The following is a 16634-nucleotide window of genomic DNA, read 5'->3' on the forward strand; positions in this document are numbered from 1 at the left end:
CACATGGGCTCATAATACCCATAATACTCATAATACCCCATAATACTCATAATACCCCACACATGGGCTCATAATACCCCATAATACCCCACACATGGGCTCATAATACCCATAATACTCATAATACCCCACAATACCCCACACATGGGCTCATAATACCCCACACATGGGCTCATAATACCCCACACATGGGCTCATAACACCCCATAATACCCCCTAATACCCCACACATGGGCTCATAATACCCCCTAATACCCATAATACTCATAGTACTCCATAATACCCCACACATGGGCTCATAATACCCCATAATACCCCACACATGGGCTCATAATACTCCATAATACCCCACACATTAGGTATGAGTAATAAAAATGCCACAACTCAAGGGGCGTCATCTGTTTAGCTCGCCTCTGGCCCGCCTATATCAGATACACTGATGTGATTGGTGCAGCTCGGCTCCAATAAGGGCATGGGTAATGAGCATCATTACTGGTTGGTGCAGCTCGTCTCCAAGGGCATGGGTAATGAGCATCATTACTGGTTGTGATTGGTGCAGCTCGTCTCCATGGGCATGGGTAATGAGCATCATTACTGGTTGTGATTGGTGCAGCTCGGCTCCATGGGCATGGGTAATGAGCATCATTACTGGTTGCCCTGAGCAAATTCAAATTGTGCTCTTGTGAGAACTCTGGATATCCAGTGTACCAGAATACCATTAAATATTGTGATTTAATTTAAATCTATATGAGCTAGTGTGGGGATGTGTGGGTGGTCTAATGTGACAATTGAATTTATAGTTTTTCTCAATTAGCAAAAATGCATTTCTTGTAATAATGCTTCTGTAAGCTGAATTGTGGCAAGTGGAAGCATTATTAGCAGTCTTTCCCATACATTGACTTATTTGTGGCGGCCCACCACAATATCAACATTGACCACCACACAATGATTTTCCAGGTTGTATTAAATTGTGCTTAAATCTGGTTAGCATCATAACCACGCTGTGCTAATTTGTTCAAAACTGTTGCATTCAAGTTAATTCTGCAAACCTACCACCACAAATGGAATTCAATTCTCTGGGAAACACTGTATTAGCCATGTTCCATCTCCCCTTCCCAAAACACAAATCCATAACTACTGCACACTCAACTCTCAAAACCTCCAGATCATAACCAAACTATCCATTCAAACTTTGTCTTCGGACATCACACACAACCCCTCAAACACACACACACACAAACAGCAAAAACCTGTTATAACTGTTAGCCTACTGTAATGAGTAGCTATGTTGTTACTGTAATGAGTAGCTATGTTGTTACTGTAATGATAGGCTATGTTGTTACTGTAATGAGTAGCTATGTTGTTACTGTATTGAGTAGGCTATGTTGTTACTGTAATGATAGGCTATGTTGTTACTGTAATGAGTTGCTATGTTGTTACTGTATTGAGTAGGCTATGTTGTTACTGTAATGAGTAGCTATGTTGTTACTGTAATGATAGACTATGTTGTTACTGTAATGAGTAGGCTATGTTGTCACTGTAATGATAGCCTATAGCTATGTTGTTACTGTAATGATAGGGTATGTTGTTACTGAAATGAGTAGCTATGTTGTTACTGTAATGAGTAGCTATGTTGTTACTGTAATGAGTAGCCATGTTGTTACTGTAATGATAGGCTATGTTGTTACTGTAATGAGTAGCTATGTTGTTACTGTAATGATAGGCTACAGTGGGCAGTGCTTCGACTTGGCCAGCTTCCCTCGCGGTCCACGCGGGAATCACATGGTATCACGCGACTTTAATTTGTATTTTTCCAGTGACACTGCAACGACGCTGCAACAACCCAAACAACCGGCAGATGTCTCAAGTGAGCAGGGTGTCTCGTAAAAAGAAATGGAGCCTGGAAAACCCTACACAGACTTCACTACAGACTTTAGCAGACTGGTTTAGAAATAATTTTATAGCCAGAAATATGCCTGCCCTGCCCTAATAAAGAAATATTTGGTTAACTGCGAGTGAATCCCATTTGCAGCCGTAGAAGAAACGCAGGACAAACATTCTGGTTTTCTCCGAGTGCAACGATGATAGACAGACATCATTTAGACAAAATATAGAGCATATTAACCTCCGTTGCTCAGCCAAATGCCTTCCTGTTACGTCCTGTTATCACGGAGTTACAGGCGATAAATGAGTTTTCATGGTCACTAGTTTACTTCATTACTCAACACTCACCCCCACCATCACTGGATATTGCACCCCTCCCCCACATGGCGACCACGAACAAAGAGGTGACAACGACCTCAGTCAACAGCCATCAGACACACAGACCCCAGAACTGGGGGAGCCACTGAAGCACATCTTCAACTGGAGTCTACGTCTCGGACAAGTTCCAACACTGTGGAAGACATCATGTCTCACCCCCGTTCCCAAGAAACCACACCCCAAGCGAGCTTAATGACTTCAGGCCTGTCGCTCTAACATCACATGTGATCCTGAGGAGGCTGCGGTCCTTCAATGTGTGCAGCAAGCTCCTCAGGATGTTCTACCAGTCTGTTGTGGCCAGCGTCCTCTTCTATGCAGTGGTATGCTGGGGAGGAAGCACAAAGAAGAAGGATGCTGGGCGACTTGACAGGCTGGTAAGGAAGGCTGGCTCTGTAGTGGGAGCTGAACTGGAGTGCATCACTTCAATATCTGACAAAAGGACCCTAAACAAACTGATCAACATCTTGGACAATGAATGTCATCCACTCTACAGCACTATCAAAAACCAAAAGAGCTTGATCAGCTGGAGACTTCGCTCACTGCCATGCACAGCTGAAAGGCTGAGGAAGTCATTTGTTCCTAGGGCCATTGAACTGTTCAATGCCTCACTAAAGGGAAGAGGAGAGATAGACTTCTCTGCTTAGTCTGTCTGCCTCTCCACCCTCTCCATGTCCATGTTTTTTGAGTACTGACTGACCACTACTGATTCCTACTGTTTTACTACTGTTTTACTATTGTACACAGCCTAATGTTTTCACTACTGTTTTACTGCTACACTGTTTTTTTCATGCTATATTAGCACACATGATCAATGGCTGCGGTCAGGCTTCTGATACAATACTTAATGAATGAATGGCTATACCCTATTACCTCAACCTGTTCTTGCACTGAAATAGTTTTTTATTTTACCTTGTCTACATTACACTTTACTCTCCTATTTGTCTATATTATTTATGCTGGTCTCTAGACCTTACTCTTGCACTGTTGGACTAATGTTGGACTACTTTTTGCACCTCCACCATGACACTCACTCCCTTTAGCACCTCACCAGTCCCGGCCCTGTCACTACAAGCGTCTTATGCTTGATCACCCTCAAGCACATTGGACTTTCTTAATTTAACTTATATAGTGTATTTAGTATTTAGTTTTGTTATCTGTCTTATCTTCTACTGTCTTTATTGTACAGTGGAGTTTAGTTATATGTTTATACTTATACTTATGTTTACCATTTCTGCTGTAAGTGCATGTTGTGTGTGATGTCTGTTTGCTACTGAGACCTTGAATTTCCCCTTGGGGATCAATAAAGTATCTATCTATCTACACACACACACACACACACATTTCCCCTTGGGGATCAATAAAGTATCTATCTATCTACACACACACACACACACACGCACACACACACATTTCCCCTTGGGGATCAATAAAGTATCTATCTATCTACACACACACACACACACACACATTTCCCCTTGAGGATCAATAAAGTATCTATCTATCTACACACACACACACACACACACACACACACATTTCCCCTTGGGGATCAATAAAGTATCTATCTATCTACACACACACACACACACACACACACACATTTCCCCTTGAGGATCAATAAAGTATCTATCTATCTACACACACACACACACACACACACACACACATTTCCCCTTGAGGATCAATAAAGTATCTATCTATCTACACACACACACACACACACATTTCCCCTTGAGGATCAATAAAGTATCTATCTATCTGTCTATCTATTAGGGACTGTTCGTTATTTATTTAAGGGGCTACCGGAGGAGTTTTGGGAGCGTTAGTCCAAAAAGACGTGATCCTCCCTCGCCAGCAAGAATTTTTTCTATGACCCTCCAAAGTGATTATGAAAAAACGCATGACCCTCCCCTTCAATTTATTGATGCCTTCTGTAGGCTACTGGGTCAATTTGGGAGCTTGCACGCTACGACTCCTTCCTTGAAATGCCTTGAAAAGGCTGTCGTTTGCACAATTTCATAAATAATCACCGGGACCGAAACATAGCCTACCTGTCAACTTTTTCCAGGTTTATATTTTTATTTTATAGCCTATAACATTAGCTGAGTCACATATTTGACCATAAGCTGTTTATCATAGGCTATCACAAAACCAAACTACAAAGGCGAACACTTTAACAGGGGGAATTAATTGGGCATGAATCATGCTGAACGCTATTTGTCAATGAGTTGAAACACACATGACATTCAAACTATTGATACATTGTGCACTACTCCTACTCAAGCGAGTAGGACGCATTTCACACTGTAGATGCGCGCACACGCACACACACACACACACACACACACATGTAGATGCACTACTCCTACTCAAGCGAGTAGGACGCATTTCACACTGCTCCTGCTTCACCTCCTTTTAGCAATTTCCACTCTTTCATTCTTTTATTTCATTTACAAGCTAGTTTAGCAAAGACAGTGAAACCAGTACATTTAAATCTGAAACTTTAGTGGTTAGTTTTTTACTTTAAATGAGCCAGCCAAGTCAACGCAAAAGCAAAACTAAACGGCAATTCACCTTGAAGTTGGATTAAAACAAAATGCGCTCCTCCGGCCAGAGACCCAGGAGATCATGCCGAAAATGTCCTGAGCTAGAACAGAGGATTTCTACTTTGGAATCAAAGATGCATGCCCTTCCATCAACGACAGATGAACTACGAGAGGCATCTCATGAAGTGAGTACAGCAACTACTGGAAATGCAGAGAATGTAACCCAGCAGTCTAATATCACTGCTAATAGAGCAGATGAATGCATCGACCTCACAAAGGGAAATGTGAGTACAGAGCCTTGGCACAGGCAAGGTGCCAGACCAAAAAACAAAACACGTAATACAAGAACTGTAATTACCTCAACACCAGTAAATTCAGATGTTAACTTCAGGCCTCGATCAGAAATACAGACAGATCAGCAAAACTACTACAGGGCTTGTGGTCCTAAGGGAAGCCCACAGCCCCTAACACTATGGAACAGATTTGAATGCCTCCGGGACGTGAGAGAGGAATTTCCCAGGGAACAGACCCAAAGCAGGCAGCGATCAAACCACAACAAAAGAAAGATGGGCACAGACAAGAAGCAGCACTTGACCCCTATTCATCCCACAACCCTCATTCTAGGTGACTTTGCTGTGAGACATATAAATGGGGAAAGGATGATTGTATGTTGTTTCCCAAATGCTTCAGTGTCTGACACAAAAAACAAGCTTGCAGAACTGGTGTCAAAATATGCAACTATCGTTTATCATTGTGCATGTTGGAGCAAATGACATCTACAGAGAACAGCTGTATGTCAAAGAAGATTTCAAGGAACTTTTCTCAGCCCTATATGAGCTTGGAATACAAATTTTCATCAGTGGCCCACTCCCAGCAGAGGGAAGCTTTGTATTTTCCAGACTATTCAGTTTAAACACCTGGCTCGCAAAAACATGCTTTTCAGTTGGGATGAATTTTATTGACAATTTTAACCTTTTTTGGAATTGCAGGGAATACTTCAGACCAAATAGCACAGAGCTGAGTTGGACTGGGGCCAAGATCTTAACCGAATACTATCACCTCTCTCTCCTGCACCCAACATTTTTTCTGCCAACCTTGAGCCGAGCCTCTGATAAGCGCTCAGTGGCCATACAGGCGGAACAAGCGGATCACATCAACATCTCAGCTAAACCAAAACACTCTGCACAGGCTGAAACAGAGATATGCCCAACCTCCCCTGCTGTGGGGCCCTCTGATAACCACCCGCTAGCCTCCACTGAAATGCAGACCTTGGAGAAACATAAACAACCAGCTCAACAATGCCAAGCCATGTCCACTGGACAAGATAAGATGGGTGCTGCTAAAATGACTCAAAGTCAATCACTGGCGTCAAACTCCCTGGAATCTCAGCAAACAAATGGATGTGATGAGCATGAGGAGATAGCACCTATCAAAGCTGCTGAGAGGATATCAGAAAGGAAGGGTCATGTTGTAACACCAGTACCAATAGCCCTCCCCACCTCCGTCGTCTCCTTGTCACCACAAAGACACAACAACATGGAATACACTACTGGAATACCTGCTGAAAGCGGAGCATCTGCAACAAACTTCCCAGAACCTCAGCAGGCAGATGGAGACTCTGGATCAATATTCAACCCCAACCTCCTTGATTTCCCATCACCACCCACACCCAATCACGTCCCCACCCAATCAAACTCCCCAGGCCACACAAACCCCCCTAATCTCCCATCCCCATCCCCATCCCCACCCCTTCATCCCACCACCCACTCAAACTCCACAGGATCCCCTGAATACCCATCACCATCCCCACCCAAGCACATGATGTTCCCTGCAAGAATGGAGAGACTGCTACCAGTAGCCATGCAGAGTTTTACTAGCCCAAGATCATTAGCACCAAAGAAGCGAAGGGCACCTCCACCCCCTCGCCCTCCCCCCCCCCGTTTAGAAGGATCTCTTAAGCAGCAGCAACCTCTTAGTTCATTTTCTCAGCCGGCATATAGCATGGAATGTGCAGTGGAAAATACAGATGGCAGCAGCAGGGGACAATTATATGATGACTGTATTGCATGATATTCTCAGGGTCCCTGCAATATAAATGGTACTGACAGTAGTTTTGAGAACATGCCGGGACCCAGTAAGCCCATGACATTCTCTATTCCTGTATTGACAAGAAATAGAACACAAATGCATCGAGCTTATAGGGTAAACCAGTCCAATCTCCTACCCGTACCACATCAACCTCAGATTTCCCCCATGGATCATATTTCCCCAACACTTAAACTAACAAAACTAGCACTCCTAAATATCAGATCTCTTTCAAACAAATCATTCTTAATTCATGATCTAATTTGCACACACAACCTTGATTTTTTTTACTTTTAACTGAGACATGGTTAGATCAAGCAAACAGTGCTGCTACTCTCATCGAATCAGCTCCCCCAAACTTCAGTTTTTTGAGTGCTACCAGAGCAAATAAAAGAGGTGGGGGATAGCCACAATTTTCAAGACGTCTTTTCAGTGCAATCAGTCGTCATTCGGTGACTTTACTTCATTTGAATATCTGTGTGCATGCATTAAGTCTTCTCCTCAGATTTTATTACTGACAATTTACAGGCCTCCAAAACATTCAGCTAAAGTTTTTCTTGAAGAGCTAGGTGAACTGCTATCAGTTGTTTGCATAGAGTATGACTGTCTTATTATATCAAACTTGCATGTGGATAATCCTGAAAACAATTATGCCAAGGAATTCATTGCACTAATCGATACTTTCTCCCTAACACAGCATGTACAGGGGCCAACACACTCTCGGCCATACCCTCGACCTTGTTATCACAAAGGGGTCTCAATGTCTCTACAGCTGTTAAAGACCTGGCCTTATCTGATCATTTTTGCGTGTTCTTTGATGTGTCTATGTCCCCACACACTCAAAACACAGCTATGATGGTAAAAAGGAGAATCATAAATGATCAGACAAGTGCTCTCTTTGAGCAAGCACTTTCACTAAAGTCAAGTCAACTGTCAGACTCTGAAGACTTATTTGATCACTTTAATGCAAAATGGCAAACATTATGGATGACATTGCTCCATTACAATTCAAGAAAGTTAAGGACAAACAGAAAGCACCATGGAGGCAAAATCCAGCAGTTAAACTTCTAAAAAAGAGAGTGTAGGAAGACTGAAAGAAAATGGCGTAAATACAAACTTCAGATCCACTATGAAATCCATAAAGAGATGCTCCGCACATATAACTCTGAAATATGCAAAGCAAGACAGTCTTTCTTTTCTAACATTATCAATAGAAGTTCAAATAACACTCGTATTATTCTATTTTCAACTGTTGATAAGTTAACAAATCCCCCTCACAATTAGCGCCCTGAACTTCTCTCAACTAATAAATGCAATGAGTTTTCATCTTTTTTTAAAGGTAAAATTGACAAAATCAGACTCAACATATCTGCTCAATTACAAATTCAACAACCTGAACTTCCAGCAACAAACAGAGGGAAACTAAACTTGATGTCAGAGTTCAGCTTGATAGACTACGACACACTTGAAAAAACGGTACAGAATCTCAGCCCTTCCACATGTGTCTTAGACACTGCCTACCAATTTCTTCAAAACTGTTTTTCACCTCATAGCGGCGGATGTCCTTCAAATTGTAAATGTATCATTGCTGTCTGGCACTTTTCCTAAGTCACTGAAAACAGCTGTTGTAAAGCCACTTCTCAAGAAGAATAACCTGGATGCCTCCATGCTAAGCAATTACAGGCCCATATCCAATCTACCTTTTATTGGCAAAATTATTGAAAAGTAGTCTTTAATCAATTAACCACCTTCCTAACATCAAATGGGTATTTTGATTACTTTCAGTCTGGTTTTCGGGCAAATCACAGCACTGAAACAGCTCTCATTAAAGTTTCCAATGACATACGCCTCAACACAGATTCAGGTAAAACATCAGTCCCAGTGCTACTGGACCTTAGTGCAGCATTTGACACTGTTGATCACAATATTTTACTACACAGACTAGAACACTGGGTTGGATTTACAGGCATAGTTATCAGCTGGCTAAAATCATATCTACAAGAAAGGAGCTTCTTTGTTGCCATCGAAACTGTACCTCAACACCAACGTCCTTGACCTGTGGTGTTCCCCAGGGTCGATCTTGGGGCCACTATTATTCAACCTCTATATGCTCCCACTTGGACAAATCATTCAAAATAATTTGATTTCATATCATAGCTATGCAGATGACACACAAATTTACTTAGCTCTATCACCAAACAACTATGGTCCTCTTGAATCTATGTGTCAGTGTATAGAACAAATCAACACCTGGATGTCTCAAAATTTTCTTCAGCTGAACAAAGAAAAACTGAAGTAATTATATTTGGTAAAATGAGGAAAGACTTAGGGTTGCCACTCTCCTTGACACAAAAGGGTTGAAGGCAAAGGATACTGTTAAAAACCTTGGTGTATTAATTGACAGTGATCTAAATTTCAACAGCCACATGAAAGCGATAACTAAATCAGCTTTTTACCACCTCAAAAATATTGTCAAACTCAGAGGGCTGATGTCAAAACATGACTTAGAAAAAAACTCATTCATGCATTTATCTCCAGCAGGGTTGATTACTGCAATGGACTGTTCACAGGCCTTCCTAAAAAGACTATTAAACAGCTTCAGGTGATACAAAATGCAGCAGCTAGGACTCTAACAAAAACTAAAAGAACTGACCACATTACTCCAATTCTTAAGTCCTTGCACTGGCTTCCAGTAAGTCACAGAATTGACTTGAAAGCACTATTGCTTGTTTATAAATCAGTAAATGGAGCAGGACCTAAATACTTGTCAGACATGCTTCAGCAGTACACACCTTCTCGTCCTCTCAGGTCCCAGGTGAAAACCTGCTAGCAAAACCTACAGTTAGAACTAAACATGGTGAAGCAGCTTTTTTAGCTGCTATGCGGCTCAGCTGTGGAACCAACTTTCGGATGACATTAAAAGGCCCCAACTGTAGCCAGTTTTAAATCTAGACTTAAGACCAAACTGTTCTCAGACGCTTTCTGCTAACTGTGCGAGTTACAAATTCTGAATCTGCCTCGATAATTATTCTACTTTGTCTTTTATTACTTTTTTTTTACTACTTTGTTTTGCTTACTAATTATTCTTTATTTTTAAATGATTTTACCTTGTGTTTTATGTTTTCTTTTTATTATGATCTTTACCTTTTAACTATTCTTTGACTATATTGCCCTTCTATGCTTTTATTTGTTATTATCGTTTGGTTTTGTTTATGTAAAGCACATTGAATGACCTCTGTGTATGAAATGTGCTATATAAATAAACTTGACTTGACTATGGACACTGGTCTGATACATTGTGCACTATGGACACTGGTCTGATACATTGTGCACTATGGACACTGGTCCTAATCGATATTTAGGGTGGGACGCTAAGGACTAGTCCTAATCAATATTTTAAGATGACAAAACTGTCCCCACCAATATTTTATTTGTGCTGCTGATCATTCCGACAGCCAGCACAACAGCGAAACGTCATCATATGATTTGCTGAAAAACAGAGGACGAGAGGGAAGGGTTATCTGACATGCACGCTACAGTAGGCCTACACGCACGGCACGGAGAGTGTCAAAGCACACTACTGTACTTGTTTGCACCGGCAGTCAAGCGAGCGGGTGTGTCAACGACAACGGTAAGTTAGGGCTGTCTGCCAATACATAGCCTATCCCAAAAAAGGCCAGAGTAAAACATTGTGATATTCCCTTTGCCCTTCAGCATGTACATGTTTGCCCCTTTTTGTGGTTTGTAGATCAGCTATGCCACCCAATAATACGAAGCTTTTTCATTGCAGTCTAGGCAAAATAATTAGCCATACAAACTGGCAACTGGTGACCAGGCTTTCAAATGCGGATTTTACTGTGTAAAATAGCATTAGCTGTTTTTTTAGCTGCCGCACGGACAGTCACATAGGCTATAAGTCACCATCACTGACTGTTAGGCTTAATGGCCTACCAATCTTGCAGTCGCAATAAACAATGGATCCGAGACATTTTCCTGTTTCTATATTCTGTTTATGTAGGCTAATGTATTTGTGAATGTAGTGAATTTGTGAATAGCCTGCACAATGCAAAGAAATAAAAGATAAACTGGTGCATTTCCATAGCCTAGAAATGAACATTGCGAAACACTTATCTGCTCTATGATCTCATCCCAGAAAGATTTTCTTTGATTTGTTAGTTTTTTGAACATTTATTTTATCTAATGACATAGCAAATATGATGAATTGAATCCACATATCCTTGCACTTGCAAAACTATTTTTCAGCATTCACGTTCCTCTTAAAGTGACAGGCACTCAATTAGATTTACACACCAAATGTGATGATACAGACAAGTGTAGCCTAATAATTTAAATATCAATATGATGTAATCAAATTACTAAATATGTTTAGCTATTCGTAATCATGCAGATCATAAAATACTTAGCCTAAATAATGATCAATATACATTTATAGTTTATATGAATTCCAAAATATGAAAAAGAAACCTATGGCAACCATCACTTTCTATGTGTGTGTGTGTGTGTGGAGGGTCAATCAAATTCTATGATTGCCACTGATGTGAATGATCTCACAAATCACACAAACCAAATCAAATATGAAAAAATTTGAGATTCTTCACTTGCCGTTGGTATTGAAACAATAATGTTGGTATCGTGACAACAGGAGTTGTGGATGTGTCCCCATCAAAGCTGAGACCAAACCTACGCCCTTGATTGGACAAATAAATGACATTGACTCGCCATATCCTGACTCAGAAAAAAAACATTTTCTTGCTTTTTGCCGCAAACTCAGCAATGAAATCATAGGCCAGCTTGCAGGTAGCCTACGTCTTGGATGCAACCATGAGGACGGCAATGAGTTGTTAACAGACATGAACCAAGACATATTCACCTTATTCAGCCCCGCCCATTTTTTAAAATTCCACTTTGTCTTTAAACTTCCGGTCGGCTAGCTACGTCTAGTTAGCTTCATTGGGATAACATGGCAGAAGAGGATAGAGAGGCTAGTTAGCTTCATTGGGATAACACGGCAGAAGAGGATAGAGAGGCTAGTTAGCTTCATTGGGATGATACGGCAGAAGAGGATAGAGAGGCTAGTTAGCTTCATTGGGATGATACGGCAGAAGAGGATAGAGAGGCTAGTTAGCTTCATTTGGATAACACGGCAGAAGAGGATAGAGAGGCTAGTTAGCTTCATTGGGATGATTATACGGCAGAAGAGGATAGAGAGGCTAGTTAGCTTCATTGGGATAACACGGCAGAAGAGGATAGAGAGGCTAACTTGGGAGGAAAACGACAAATGCCATCAGGAGGTCAGATTGCAATATTGTACTTCGCTACCCAAGGCTATTCACCCCTACGGAGTGGGTAGACGATGTGGCAGTGGCCGCTGTATCGTATGGAGAAACTCGCAAATCCTTATCTGTTTGGTAACTTTGGTAACTAGTTTAGAAAGTCATTACAGAACAGCCGCTCCAAAGTCAGTGTTTTCCAAACTTCAGATTGGAAAGGTGTATAACAGAAATGTCTTAAGTCACCAAAATCCTAAATAAACGTTCCTAACTTTATGATGACCCACAACATATGATGCCAGTCATCTCGATAGAGCTCTGTTATCTCAATGTATCGCAATGGATGTACTGCTCAATCGGAAGTTCGGAGACAATGTGGGCAGAGCTAGCGCCCCCCATGTTTGCGCGCGGAATAAGGTGAATAGCCCAGCAGCAATCTATATAAAATAACACATACTTGAAGTACCATCCATGATATGTTGTCAAATATTGAAGTCGTGGGAAGTTTACATAATTTAAGCTGTAGGATGTTTCATTGGTCCCCCTTAAATAACTCTTGAACGGTTTTGTTCAGAGCTATACATGCAACTGCTTTCGACAAAGGACAGATGTATGTTGCTAGTGACAAAATATTAACTTTCAGTGTTTTACGATGTCTTTGTCATGGGGAAGTGTTTTTCCCCATACATTTATTCTAGGCTACTGTCAGTGACAGCCGCGAGAGAAGCGGGTTCTGTGTTGCGTTCATTTCAGTGACTGACGCGAGAGAAGCGGGTTCTGTGTTGCGTTCATTTCAGTGACTGACACGAGAGAAGCGGGGTCTGTGTTGTGTTGCGTTAATTTATTTTCATTAGCATGCCGTCCACAGCTCTTCAGTTCCGACAAAGCCGAAATTACTCATTTTGAAACAATGAGTGCAGGCCGGCCGTGCCTTTGTATGGTTATATTGCTTGATTGGGGGGGGACATTTGAGAACATTTCCTAATTCACCCGACACTATTATTCAAAATGTTGAAAACTATTTCGGCATAGCCTATAAGCAGTTTAATTAAATGCAATGTTAGTTGTAAACAAATGCAATAACATGCAATAATGCCACCAACAACAACCAAAACAAGGCTACTCATTGTCAACATGTAAATTAGGCTAAATGTAACATTATTGTGAATCAAATTAAAATGTTCTCTTTTGCAAACGTAGGCAGAGGCATAACAGATTCATTTAATAATGTTACAAAGATACTACATCAATCCGTATGCTTCATTAGGCTACTAGGCTATTTGTTTTGCCTTACTCTTGATTCATTTAGGCTAGGCCTTTTTATTCAGTTATTCATCATCTTCCGTCCTTGTGTAGCGCACGCATTCTCAGACCTGTCACCTGCCACCCATCGTAAGGGAGGTGTTTGGAATCATTCCCGCGTTACAATCATCAGCCAATCAAGGTGGTCACTTCAGTCAAGTTCGTGCATGAGTAATAACGTCATCCATAGCAACGAAGACTCACTCACTCTTAGTCAAAGATTCTAGAGCGCTCAGCTCCAGAATCTGTTCAGGAGTTGTCATTTTTCCTTACTAAGAGTAGGTCTGAAAGGCTTTGTGAATAACTTCATAAGAGAAACCTAGCTAAAATATTTTATTGCTATTTAGGAGTAGCCTACTCCTAGTGGTAAGATACAAGGATACAAGGAAGTTTATTGTCACATGCATATAGTTACTGGAAGTAAGAAATGCAGTGAAATTATGTCTGGTGTCAGCCTATTTGTGCATTTATGGGGTAAAAAGTGCAGTAGAAGGGTTTAGTAGATTAAGTGGCAAGGGCTGCATAAGAAAGGTGGGGGAGGATTGGGATTGGGGGGGGGGGCAACAAGGAGCACCCAAGAGCAACAGGGGCAAGGAAAAACTCCCTTACCAAGGAAGAAACCTGGTTCCGGGTTTAGCCATGAGAGGATAGGCAGCAGGAATGCGGAGCTCCCCGAAAATCTTTTCAATGACCTTGAAATAACGCGGGTCGGGGCATATCTCCACCTAATTGTTTATCATTTGTTGCAATTATTGTTTTATATCACATTTAACTCGGATTTTTCACTGACAACATGGCTTTAAGTACAAGAGCTGCTTCGTCGAAAACTCCAGCGGGAAAACTCGCCGCCATGGCAGGCACCGTTAGCTCTCCTAAAGATTCAGAGACCGTTTCTATGACCCAACTTGTCGCCGAATTCGACAAACAACGAGCCTCCTTGAACGAGGACATCGCGATTTTAATTAAAGAAGCCATCGTCCCTCTCCAATCATCGGTGATTGCTTTAACACAGACTGTAAGTGATTTCCAGTCACGACTGACTACCACTGAAACGTTGGCTGGGGATAACTTCGAAGCTCTGACTGTAGCAGAGAAAAAGATACAACATCTTGAGGAACAAACGCGATGATGCTAGAGGACCCTCGAAGGGGCCAACGGATATTAAACGTCCCAAAGGACCGAGAAACAGTCACTGGTGAACTTTGTAAGATGCTAATCTGGCGGATATTAAACGTCCCAAACGTTAAGGAAAAAATGCCCAGATCCGTTTATTGGGGACAGTCAAACTGTGCATAGCTCAACTTTTTACCTGTTCTGTGATTGGTTCCCTATCTGGAAAATTTGCTCCATGGTCTCCAGGCTGCCTTAGTCTTTGAATCAAACCGAAGGCAGCATGGGAACACCCAGGAAATGGAAGCCATGGGCCGCCTTTGATAAACCACCAGAACTTGGCGGGATAAGCCCTCGATAAACCCTCTGAGAAAGGCCCACCTCGCCCATTCATCGTGTGCTTTCACAAATTTCAGGAAAAAGAAAAGGCTTTGAATTTTGCAAGAGCACATGACGTGCAGTTCAGAGGAATCAGCCTACGGATTTACCCTGACTTGACCAGAGCACTCGCAAAGAGACGGGCGGAGTTCAAGGATGTTAAACGGCTGCTATATCAGAAGAAGGTGTGGTTCAGGCTGCGCTACCCAGCGCAACTCCGAGTGAATTTGGGCGACAAAACATTCAACTTCTCTACCACCCAAGAGGCTCAACAGTTTTATGACAGCCAGATTGCAACGAACCAACCGCCTTTGGAGGGACATGGACAAGGTGGCCAGCAGATGGAGGAGGGTTAAGCTGAATTTCTTCCCATTTATTATTAATAACAAAGACGGAGTAGTGGACTATTAAACTTAACCAGGCCAGTGAAAGAGTAGTCGGAATTATGATGTAACTCAATTAAGAGAAACTTGTTAACTTCAGCAGATGGGGAGATGCCTACATGCGTGTTCTTATTTTGCATATGGGGGGCCGTATGGGCCAAAAAGTGTGAATGCTTTACTGGGAATTTAAGAGTAGGGGGACTGCGGTTCATCTTTGTTCTGTGGATGAACCTAGTTTTTGTTGTTTCTGGTTCTTAAATAGGGGTATGCCAAGAATGTTTAGTTTTTATTTTATTTTATTTTATTTTATTGCTATCTCAGGAACTACAGCTGATATCTCAACATATATGGTTAGGTGGCAGACTTTGCTGAGTAGGAATATGTCAGGAGGGTCTGTAAGATTCATTAGTTGGAACGTCAGAGGTATGAATGGGCCGGTGAAAAGAGCTAGAGTATTTACCCACTTGAAAAGACTGAATGCTGATGTAGCATTTTTGCAGGAAACTCACCTTCGTTCACAGGATCACCATTTGCTTAGAAAAACATGGGTAGGACAAGTTTATCACTTATCACTTTCAACAGCCGGGTAAGAGGAGCAGCCATAGTGATACATAAGAGAGTGTTATTCACTGCTTCAAAAATAATTTCAGACTCCCAAGTTTGATCCCAATATTATAGTAGCAGGTCACCTTTTTCATATGCCTGTGGTATTGGTGAGTGTGTATGCACCAAATTGGGACAACCCTGATTTTTTCAAAAAGATTTTGACCTCACTTCCTAATTTAAATACACATTCTTTAATATTTTGGAGGAGATATGAACTGTGTAATAGATAGTACTTTGGACCGCTCCAACACCAAAACAACTCCTGTGTCAAAGATGTCTATGGATTTATCCAATATTATGAACCACATTGGGTGCACTGACCCGTGGAGATTCTTTAATCCTGGAAAAAAGGAATTCTCTTGCTTTTCACATGTTCATCAAACTTACTCTAGAATAGATTATTTTTTTCATTGATAAAAACCTTCTTTCTGCTGTAAACACTGTACAATACTCTGCCATAGTTGACTCTGATCATGCACCTCTCATTCTTGAAGTAAACTTTGCCCTCAATTATTCTACCAAACCAACTTGGAAACTAAATGCAGCGATACTTTCAGATGATAACCTCTGTGAATACATATCCAAAACAATAGATGACTTTCTTTTAACTAACCAGTCAGACTCAACATCCCCATCTATACTCTGGGAGACATTGAAGGCTGTTCTAAGAG

The sequence above is a fragment of the Alosa alosa genome, chromosome 1 (genome assembly GCF_017589495.1).
Source record: "Alosa alosa isolate M-15738 ecotype Scorff River chromosome 1, AALO_Geno_1.1, whole genome shotgun sequence".
NCBI lineage: Eukaryota > Metazoa > Chordata > Actinopteri > Clupeiformes > Clupeidae > Alosa > Alosa alosa.